Below are 12,273 nucleotides of genomic sequence, written 5' to 3'. Positions count from 1 at the left end.
GGAGGGACGACAGGCAAACCTAACCTAAAAGTTATCAGTGTTTCTTCCATATTTTTTTCTCCGGGGGGGGGGGGGGGCACTTGAAATTTTCAGGGGGCGTAAACTGTTAAAAGTATATATTTTCTATATAAATTTCATTTCGTTCGAATGGGGGGCGGGCAGTAGACGCTCCAGACGCCTGGAAGAAAAACTGGAGATGAAGAACACTGTCAATGCTTTGAAGCAAAAAAGGGTAGCCGTTTGTGGCACTTTGAATCAACGCGGCTCAGTAGGAACAGTATGGAAAAAAATTTTATATGAAAAATTAAGAAAATTATTAATAGTAACATTTTTTTTTTAATTTTAACACCAGAATTAAAAATAACAAAAATGCATATCTCTTATACCCCCTCCAACAACACAAACAAATAACTTTTTTGCAGTAATTATGTATAAAACGGCTCCTTAAATTATTATTTTTTTTTATAAAACTCTTGTCACTGATAGAATCTGACATACGCATAGACAACAAAAATGCCCTTGCGGACTTTTTTTCTGCGCAGTTTTCCTTTGCGCATCTTTCCGGTTACCATAAACACACCTTAGTATCGATACCAGCAGAAAAACACTGTACGATACTCAATACGATACTCCACTTCCGTTGCGGATAACAGAAAAACAAACAAAAAAAATCCACCAAAAAAACTGAATTGATGTTTTTTACGCTACAACACCTGTCAGGAAAAACACATTTTCTTTCACTTCTAGTAAGTGCAACACGGTGTTAAACAGCAACAAAACCTGCCTGAGCAATTGTTCCCTTTTGAAAAAACAAGATTCATTTATAACACGAGCCTTGCTTAATCCTTGAAAACCACATCTAAACAAATACATCAACCGCAATACGTGCTACAAACATTACTTTTACTTTCGTTTTAATTAATGGGGTATCCTTAGCCTTGACTCCATGGGGAAAAAATCTAAAAATAGAAACGGAAATTTTTCAAGTACATTTGTTATTTGCTGCGCATTTTTTTTTCTTGTTGACAAAAGACATAAATATTTACGTGTAAATGTAGCTTCAAAGGTTTGTAAGGTTGTGAACTTTAAACCATTTCCGGTGGTAAAGTGAGAGACTTGATTGTTAAGTCACGTACGTACACCTGTAAGGGTGCACATACGACAGGTGAGAAAAGTTGATTAAGAAGAACTTGCAGTAGATAAATAGGTAATGTCAGGAGTAAAGGTGGAAGGGGTCGTCATGATATGTAGAAGTCATTACGTGACTACGTCTGTGGAGGGGAGGGGTGGTGGTTTAGGAAGAGCGCAAAGGACTTGCTTCTACGCGAGTTTTTAGCCGTACCCTAAGGTATTAGGAGTTGGGGGCATGGGATGGTTACGTAATGTGTATCAGCAGATCACACTCTTTGTCGTGGACGACGAGGTCGGACTTTAGCGCACTACTGCTAACCCAAAAGCCTCGAGTTCGGATCTCGAGTCCTTGAATCCACACTGATTTACGCAGGAGATAGTAAAAACGGCTGTGCATAGAACTGAGCACACAAATCCTTCATTTGGTGAGGTCACAGAAACAGGTGACCTCTACTTCCTCTGCCCTTTTCACCTCCAGGTCCGAAATGGCAACTTTTACTTCACACGTATTCTCTCTTCTTTCATTAAATATAAACACTATCACTGTTTTAATAGTTACTTGTAGGTGATCTTTAACCATAAATAAGCTATCAATGTAACCTGAGTAAAAGCTTCTTTTATTATTTTCTTATTAAAAATGTCATTTTGAATCAATCTTACAGTATAAGATAACTTGTAGACGTTGATATGAAGAAATTGCGTAAGCACGATAGACGCTTTGAGTGCCCGTACATGTTAGAAACTGTGAAAAAAGCCCAAAAGACAAAAGACACGACAAGATAAAGGATACAATACCAATCTCTAAAGGTAGGCTCTGGAAAAAAAACTTCTTAATTTTATTTATTTTAATATATCTAAGGGTACTTATTTATATGCATCAGGGACTCTTTTTAACATATTGTTGCCATGGAAACGACGACCATCTTGAAAAAAAAAAATTTTGTGTAGGTCTCAAGGTTAAAAAACTATAATATATATATTGATCATATAATCATTGATAGTTCTTTTACAAACTCTAATAGTCAGCTGGCTAATTTTTGTAACCAAAAACATTCTAGAAATTTAATTTTTTCAAATTTTCAACATTTTGTGAAAGTCTTATTAATAAAGTTGTTTTTTTTCGGAGCCTACATCTAGAATATGTAAGCAGTGAATTATATGTATGTGGCCATGGTATCTTGCTTTGGCCGGGCGTATGTTATTGTACAATAGATTATGTGATTAGAAAACACCCGTTGCTCTAACTAATATCCGGTAACCCACAGTCCTTGAACTTGAACCAGCCACGTCAGTTAACTGAAGGTCAAACCTAGAGCTATTTAAATATCTTGTAACCGTCGATTTCAAACATTGTTATAAACTGTTTCTAAAATATTGCTACGTGGAGCATGCCTCTTCACAAGAACTTAGCTAAAATACGAAATTTCAAACAGTAGACAATAAATATACTGTCGGTTTAGCTTACGAAAAATATGTTTAATCGTATCCAGGGGTCTCCAAACTTTTCAGTCCGAGGGCCGCATTACCTATGAAATTTCATTTCGGTGGCCAGTTTCTTCCAGGCATGTCTTTGATTTTTCTGGGCAAAGTTCCTCAGCCATAACAAAGAAATTATTTTTCCATGGACAAAAAGATCTCCGCGGGCCGGATGAGAGGACTTCGCGGGCCGCATCCGACCCGCGGGCCGTAGTTTGGAGACCCCTGGTATATACTAAAGATCAGTATATCCGGTTCGTATTTTTTAAAAACTCTAAGCATTGCTTTGATTTTAATTCTTATTTAATTAAATACAAACAAATAGTGCCTACACAGCAAATTCTAAAACAGGCTGTTGATGTTTTTAAACAATCAAAATATTGCACAAATTTTAAACTTGATATAAACACAAACAACTGAATAAAGAAATGAAACAAAAAAAACTGTAATGTAACAATCTCACAAAGAAACGAAATAGTATCTACCAAAACACAAAATGCGAGACAAGTGTGAAGACTATTCTAAAAATGTGCGCGACACATAAGTTGAAACAAACGTCTTATGAGCTGATGTCATAGAAATGTCACATTTCGCCTTTATTCGGATGATTTATTCGCCATACCTAGAGGAGACTTCCTGAAAATCTTAAATCGCGTTTACGTGTTTGGCTAACTAAATTACCCGCACGCACTAATTAGCGTTTTTGGATAGTTAGTTCTTTAACACGCGGAAGTCCGTATTAAATTTATGGATCGCCGATTTGGTCCGGCAGAAATAGAATCGTTCTACCAGTCACGGTTGAGTTAATCGTTTCACGAGTTAAACAATTTTATAGACTATTTTAACAGTACGGAAGAGCTTTTAGATAAAATAAATACATGTAAATATCATAGAATAAACTTAGATATTTAAGCAATCAAAATCCCTTTGTAGTTTGTTCTTGGTTGGACAAAATCTATGGAAGCAAATCCAGAAAGAAAAGCAGGCTGAAATCAGAGTCAATGGCCTCAATGGTGCATAACCAGTTGACAAGTATACTTAATTGTGTTGGGGACGTGGTCGAGTCAGTAAAGCTCGTGGTTGTTAAAATTCGAAAAAAAAGTCTCTAGTTCGAGCCCTCTGGCAGATAAAGCTCGATCCTTTACGTTACAACACTAAAAATTTAGAACAAAGAAGAAGGTTATTTAATTTGTCGGATATTTTTATTTATTTATATTGTTTTAATACTTTTGACTATTCTAAATTATGGTTAAAGAATGTATTCTTAATACAAAATATGGAAACATGCGGGAAAAAATAGACTGACTGGTTTTGAAAGCGATTACGTAATTTAAAGTCAAATAAATTTAAACCTCACAGTTTATGTTATGAGCTTACACCTCCAAGCTCAGAGCTAACATCTCATTGTTCAGAGCTTAAATCTAAGTAAGCTTTCAGAGTTTACTGTATCTAGCTCCAGGATCGGAGCATCCGTATCCAATGTCAGATTTTTTCCCCCTAACCCTTAGTAAGTGGCAGTAATTAAACAGGTAATTTCCATATATAAAACATCATATAATGAAAAAATCACAAATATAATCATTTTCACAATAGAAGTCAAATTATAAAACAACTACTCACCTCTGCAAACTGTCTTGACCTCATCAGCACGACGTATTGACGGTACCTCTCCCGTTCAAAGAAAGACACCCATCGATTTCGTCTCTCCTCCTCTGTTTCTTGCGTCATGCCCTCGATCCTCGGCTCCATCTGCGTCATTGATACTCGTGTCGTCATTTCACCAACAATTTACTGTATCGTATTTTACTTTTACAAATAAAACTTGATTTATTTTTTTATCAAAATCTTCCGGCAGAATTAGTATTTGATATTATCTAAAAGATTTTAGCCATGTTGGGTACACCATAGATAAAAACTTTAGTAACAATATATTTGACTTCACTTTTTGAAAAACATCTAACCACATGGTTTCAATACTTCGCTGACGCTTCTCTTAAAATACTGTCAACTTTCTAAAAATACCTGTTAGAAAATATCACAAATTAGAAGTTAATTACAGGATAATAAATTAACATACTAATAATTCAGCGTGATTAATAAATATACACCTAAATATATTCAGATTTGAATTCTTATCAAACCAGAAATGAACTAACATTAGTGTTCATCTCGCTGTCACAAGACCAAATAAAACGGATGTACAAAGCAAGCCACGTAGAGCGGATGTTACATAGACATAGAATTGTCTAATCGTATTACACCCTCGCGTGTTGCTACGACGCATTTGGCTGGATTTTATTTTTAATTTAAAAATTTTAAAACTGCAAAACCTCCTATTAATTAGTTGGCTACACCATTACAATTTATTTTCCTTCTACTTAAAATTTGTAATCACAAAAAATATTAAGAAACTTTACCTTTGTTCTTACAGTTTTAAAAGCGCTGAAAGTAAAATCAGTCTACAAACATTTTCAAGTTTTTGGTTGGGTTTTTTTTTTATATTTAAAAACAATACTTAACCATATTCGGGCACTAGTCCATGTTCACAAACTGCTTAAATGTTTCTTAACATCGACATAGTTTTTCTGGCTAAAAAATTAGTTTAATACTCTTGTTTCATTACATTTTAAACTTTACAGCCAGTACGAATTAACGCCATTTACCAAAAATTATCAAATATTTTTCAAAAGAAAGGTAATGCTTTCTAAAAGATGATGACGCTGTTTGAATTTTATTTCTTGAGAGAGCTAAACATTTAATGGTCAAACCTAACTGTTTCTTAAGCCCATACATACATATGTATATAGGATTTTATATTTATATATATCTATATATATATATATATATCCAAATGATAAAGTATCATATAATGAAATAATGCACCAATCATTTTACACTAAAGCATAAAAATTTACACTATGAAAATTCGTATCAACTTTTATGTAGAGGCTTACTTACATTACGAAACTTGGTTTTGCATAACAATTGTAGCTGCTTGTTATTATATTTCTAATTTGATATGTGGTACGAAAACTTTGACCATATAAAAAAAGATATTATTTTCAGCTTATTTAACATATAGCTAGTGAAAAAAACACGGGCTCGCTTTATACACAGCGTGCCAAAAAGGAGAGGCTTCGTTTTCTCAAAAGACTTTGGAAAATGTGGAGGTTTCTAAATGCGAGTTATTGCTCGTCGTTTGCATTAAACATTGTTGAAATAAATAGGCCTATTCACAAAAAGTAATTATGAAATAAAGTTTTAAATATGACGTATTAACTAACAAAATATACTTACCCTTGTACTATATTTCCATTATAAGAAACATTCATAAATCATACATTTTCAAGCTGTTTATTTCCTGGAGTAAATGTTAAGTTATTCCTTTTTTTAATATGCCAAAATGCCTAGTTAATGTTTTTTTTTTTATTTTAAATATGCAAACAATGCGATTATTTTTATGTCATATAATATTGTTTATATATAGAACACAGCAGGCAAGCGTAACATTAATGGTATGAAAAAATAAACGTGTTCATTAATTTCCTATACACCGCAGCACCCTTGGGTCGTGCCTAAAATATTAACAATTGGCCAGATTTCATCAAATATTTTTTATAGCCAAAATTCGCACCAGGTTGGGCGCGCTTAATTCTAACGAGGCGGGGGTGATGGTTCGCTGTGTGGTGTGGGTGGGGGAGAGGGAGGGGTGGGGGTTAAAGAAAAATTATCTTAAAAAATAAAAAGAGGAACGAAAATATTATATACATAAAAAAAGAATAAATCCACGCGGACGAGGGACTGGTGTTGTATAATGTTGTGAAGAAATGACGTGACGTTAGTTGCATAAAAAAGCACTTTTTAAACAAAAATAGTTTTTAAACCCCTTTGAAGCTAGTTTAAAATGTATGAAATATAGCAGATAAATTGCTGAAGTGAGGGCGATTGTGTTGTCATTTTAAATATAATTGCTCTTTAAAGAAACAGTTAAGGGAGCTAATTATAGCTGTTTTCAGAGGACGAGAGAGGAACACGCATTGTAGCTTAAGGTGAAGCCTTGCATTAAAGGGTTCTTAAACGATATTACACAGCCCCAGCAGTGGAGTAGGGTGGTCATCTTCTTCTTCTTCGTTCTTAATTTTCGTGTTGGAGGGATTCCCTTCAACACAATTAAGTATAGTTGTTAACCTGTTATGCTCCATATAGGCCGTTGACTCCGATTTCAGCCTGCTTTTCTTTTTACAAGCTTTTATTTAACTTGCTTCCTCTGTCGTCAGTCGTCAGTCTGTCTAGATCGAAACGCCCGTGCAAAATTGTAGGCACTTCTAACTGACAGATACGATTCGTAATTGGTACGTGGGTCAAGACATGAAGACAATGCATCGTGACATTCAATTTGACTTAATTGGTCGCCTAATTATTTTTTTGGATTTGCTTCAACCAAGAACAAACTACAAGGCAGCAGTTGCTTGATTTTGGAGTTGTCTTTTCGGTTCAGCAACCGTGAGCTTTAACGACTAGACCATGCCGACCCTTACGGTCGTTATCAAAACTTCACTATGTACATAGGTCTACAACGATTTGTATAATACTACGTGGCAGGGAGGTACAGCGCACGACTGTTATCTAAAAAGTCTGGAGTTTGGATTCCGTGGAGTGTTCCGGAGTCCACCCAGCTCAGATGGGTAACTGGATACTTTAGGGAAAGTAAAGGCGGTTGGGCATACAACTGGATCACTTTAGGGAAAGTAAAGGCGGCTGGGCATACAACTGGATCACTTTAGGGAAAGTAAAGGCGGCTGGGCATACAACTGGATACTTTAGGGAAAGTAAAGGCGGCTGGGCATACAACTGGATACTTTAGGGAAAGTAAAGGCGGCTGGGCATACAACTGGATCACTTTATGGAAAGTAAAGGCGGCTGGGCATACAACTGGATCACTTTAGGGAAAGTAAAGGCGGCTGGGCATACAACTGGATCACTTTAGGGAAAGTAAAGGCGGCTGGGCATCTATCTATATATATAATTCTCTTCTGGGAGACGCTAGAAAACAAGCTGTAACTACGCGCCTTGCAGTCCCCTCTCTTCTTCATTAGGCATAAATCAACCTCCTTATCGTCCTTAACGAACTACTTATAGTGTTTTAAAGAAATATTTTCAGTGGCAGCGTTGGTAGTGTCGAATTCACAAATTATGAATAACTGAAAAGTAGAAAAAACACAACTAAATAGCGGCGTATGATATGCCGCGGGTCGGCTCGTAGAATTGGATCATTTTAGGGAAAGTAAAGGCGGCTGGGCATAGAACTGGATCATTTTAGGGAAAGTAAAGGCGGCTGGGCATAGAACTGGATCATTTTAGGGAAAGTTAAGGCGGCTGGGCATAGAACTGGATCATTTTAGGGAAAGTAAAGGCGGCTGGGCATAGAACTGGATCATTTTAGGGAAAGTAAAGGCGGCTGGGCATAGAACTGGATCATTTTAGGGAAAGTAAAGGCGGCTGGGCATAGAACTGGATCATTTTAGGGAATGTAAAGGCGGCTGGGCATAGAACTGGATCATTTTAGGGAAAGTAAAGGCGGCTGGGCATAGAACTGGATCATTTTAGGGAAAATAAAGGCGGCTGGGAATAGAATTGGATCATTTTAAGGAAAGTAAAGGCGGCTGGGCATAGAACTGGATCCCTTTACGGAAAGTAAAGGCGGCTGGGCATAGAACTGGATCATTTTAGGGAAAGTAAAGGCGGCTGGGCATAGAACTGGATCATTTTAGGAAAAGTAAAGGCGGCTGGGCATAGAACTGGATCATTTTAGGGAAAGTAAAGGCGGCTGGGCATAGAACTGGATCATTTTAGGGAAAGTAAAGGCGGCTGGGCATACAACTGGATCACTTTAGGGAAAGTAAAGGCGGCTGGGCATAGAACTGGATCCCTTTACGGAAAGTAAAGGCGGCTGGGCATAGAACTGGATCATTTTAGGGAAATTAAAGGCGGCTGGGCATACAACTGGATCACTTTAGGGAAAGTAAAGGCGGCTGTGCATAGAACTGGATCATTTTATGGAAAGTAAATGCGGCTGGGCATAGAACTGGATCATTTTAGGGAAAGTAAAAGCGGCTGGGCTTAGAACTGGATCCCTTTACGGAAAGTAAAGGCGGCTGGGCATAGAACTGGATCATTTTATGGAAAGTAAAGGCGGCTGGGCATAGAACTGGATCATTTTAGGGAAAGTAAAGGCGGCTGGGCATAGAACTGGATCATTTTAGGGAAAGTAAAGGCGGCTGGGCATAGAACTGGATCATTTTAGGGAAAGTAAAGGCGGCTGGGCATACAACTGGATCACTTTAGGGAAAGTAAAGGCGGCTGGGCATAGAACTGGATCCCTTTACGGAAAGTAAAGGCGGCTGGGCATAGAACTGGATCCCTTTACGGAAAGTAAAGGCGGCTGGGCATACAACTGGATCACTTTAGGGAAAGTAAAGGCGGCTGGGCATAGAACTGGATCCCTTTACGGAAAGTAAAGGCGGCTGGGCATAGAACTGGATCATTTTAGGGAAAGTAAAGGCGGCTGGGCATAGAACTGGATCATTTTAGGAAAAGTAAAGGCGGCTGGGCATAGAACTGGATCATTTTAGGGAAAGTAAAGGCGGCTGGGCATAGAACTGGATCCCTTTACGGAAAGTAAAGGCGGCTGGGCATAGAACTGGATCATTTTAGGGAAAGTAAAGGCGGCTGGGCATACAACTGGATCACTTTAGGGAAAGTAAAGGCGGCTGGGCATAGAACTGGATCATTTTATGGAAAGTAAAGGCGGCTGGGCATAGAACTGGATCATATAGACGATGCCGGGGACACACAAAAACAGCTGAACTCTACTTCATCTGCAGTGTGCACCACCAAAGCTTAACGTACGGTTGAGTTAACGATGTCCCGTCACTGAGCTGAAGTGGTTAACTAGAGCTCACAATCATAACGTTGGGAGATAGTAGAGCTATGTGCACGTATGCCGTGGTCAAGTCGTGGTAGGTAGATAAGACATTCCTCGAGCGCTAATCAATTTGGATAGGTTAAGTCAAGCAATTTTTTTTTGCCTCAGAGGTGTTATTTACAGCGTCAGTTTGTTTTGCCATGTTCGCTTTAGTATTACAGTTTTCATCGTCGGCTTGTGAGGACTGACTTTTTTTTTTTCCCTCAGACATGTAATTTACAGCGTCAGTTTGCTTTGCAGTGTTCGCTTTAGTATTACAGTTTTCATCATCGGCTTGTGAGGGCTGACTTTTTTTTGTTTGTTTGTTTTTTATTTATTTATTTATTTTTGCCCCAGACATGTAATTTATAGTGTCTGTTTGCTTTGCAATGTTCGCTTTAGTATTACAGTTTTCATCATCGGCTTATGAGGATTTTTTTAAATTTTATTTTTTATTTTACTTTTTAATATTGTTCCTTCCATACAGTTCACTTTATTCCAGCCAGGAGCTTGCTGCGTGGACAGGCTGCATGTTAATAAATACATTAAAATACATGAAATACATTGTATTCAGTGGCGGAACTAGGAAAAAAGGGCCACCCCGCAAAAAAAATTTTTGGGCCCCATATATATATATATATATATATATATATATATATATATATATATATATATATATATATATATATATATATATATATATATATATATATATATATATATATATATATACAAAATACGAAAATACCAACACAGAGTACTGATTTCGGGCTTGTTGAGTTTTTAAAAAGACTGAAAATAGTTATTTTTTTTAGAAATTAAAACAAATAACAACAACACGTCACATTTCTGTGAGGGCTATTAGTCTGTAAATATCTGTTTTAATATATGTTTACTATAATGTGTTCAACGATTAAGTCCGTCAAAAGAATATGAAGCATAAAAGCTTTGTATGTGAAATGGTTTCTCGCGTTATGTTTATTTTCATGTTTTTTGTATTTATATTATTATTTTTAAATACATTTCCTTTTTATGCTTTGTCATTCTTAATTATGTTTGTTTTAAATAATAATTAAGTGAAGTAATTGCTTTTTAATTTGTTTAATGCAAATCTATTAAAAGGTACTTAAGAGCACACATAAAAAAATGAAATAAGTCATGGAAGTGGTTTGAACGTTTGCCTATCATTCACGCGATTTTCAAAAGAATTTTTCCGACAACAGCGTGTGTTGATTGTTGGAGAAAGAGGACTCTGGATGGTGTCTATAGAATAAAGATAATGAAACCGCAGCTACAGTCTTCTTTTTACAAAACAACCATCAAGTTAAAAATGCAACAAAATTATTTTTTTTTAACTAAAAAAATTGGCTGTGGGCCCCTAAATGACCCGGGCCCCCCCGCATTGCGGGGTCTGGCGGCACTGTAGTTCCGCCCCTGATTGTATTGCATACTTTTTACATGAAAAGGAAACAAATTTCATTTCTTAATGTTCTAAAATTTCCTATAAAGTAGGCCCTACATAACATCACCAAAAAAAAAGTACGTGATCGCTTCATATGTTGGGGAGATAATACAAATCGTTTAAACTATGGTTATGGAGATGAGTTTGGAGAGAGAGAGGGGGGGGGTGAAATAGTTTGATCTGAAATTCTGGCTTTAGTGGGTTGTATTTTTTGCTTGATTTGGTTCGTCTCTAAAAACAGTTCTCATATTGCCTGTTTCTTTGGGTTTTTTCTGCAGTAGACTTCATCGTGCACTGGGATTTGATTGGGTTCCTGCTCTGGAGGAGTAGTTAAATCTGCATCTTTGACATGAATACTGCTAGTATATCTTCGCAGTGGGTGCATTGCGATGGAGTGGACGGATACTGATTTTTTTTTTTTTTTTTAAATTTGGAAACGCTTCACTATTCTGCGTGTCATCTCTGCGCGAGGGACATGCTAATATTCTCTGTATAGTTCCAATTTTATTATATGTACTGCTTGAACAGTGGATTGATACAGATAATCTAATGGCAAACCCTAAATTATTGATTTAATATTAAAAACAACTTTTGATGTTAAGTTTATATATTAAAGAGACCTAAAGTATTTTTAAGTCTTAGATTTTATTATTCCGAAAAAAAAATATTTATTCCCAGTTTTCCTCGATGATAACGGAAAAAATACAACATTGATTAATTTAGTGTAGTATATATCCTTGAAAAAAATGGGTTTTTTTGTCTTGTTTCAAAGCATATTTCTATTTTTCCTAGAATTATAGTTTTTCAACTCGATTACCTCCCATTTTGATAAGATTACTCCCTCGCTAAAAAAAAAAAAAAAAGGAGCGCATGCGCTCATAACCTAAGTACAGCAAGATCATTAATTTATGATAGATTCACTTTCCAACTGCGTTTCCGTGTCCAAAAACCAAATCGTCAAGTCTACCTTTTTTGTTGACGGGCTTCAGGTAAACTAGGTCTGTCTTGTCACAACAAAAGTGTGCCTCGCTTCCGATTAGTGTCAGATTTGTCCTGTGATGGCTACGTTGATTAGTACGCTTGTAAAAATAAATTCCGAGCCATATTTATTTAAAAGGTGTGTATCAGGTGAGAGAGGGGTCATTTTATATGTATGAACCGTTGCGTGTGTATGAGTCATTTTTTTGATGAGTTGTTGAAAGATTATTTAAATTTGTAATATCCGTTTTATGGAGCTAGC

At 36.4% G+C, this 12,273-nt stretch overlaps 1 non-coding gene across 1 annotated transcript; it reads right to left on the bottom strand.

Annotated features, from left to right (window-relative positions):
• Positions 1-11,458: 11,458 nt before the first annotated feature.
• On the bottom strand, positions 11,459-11,559 carry LOC131957161 (U6 spliceosomal RNA). The gene has a single exon (XR_009389028.1). It is a non-coding gene; the product is annotated as a U6 spliceosomal RNA (small nuclear RNA).
• Positions 11,560-12,273: the final 714 nt, after the last annotated feature.

Source organism: Physella acuta, unplaced genomic scaffold, assembly GCF_028476545.2.
Source record: "Physella acuta isolate Inbredline_101_S28 unplaced genomic scaffold, ASM2847654v3 ptg001214l, whole genome shotgun sequence".
Lineage (NCBI taxonomy): Eukaryota > Metazoa > Mollusca > Gastropoda > Physidae > Physella > Physella acuta.
This window is presented reverse-complemented; position numbering and strand designations above follow the sequence as displayed.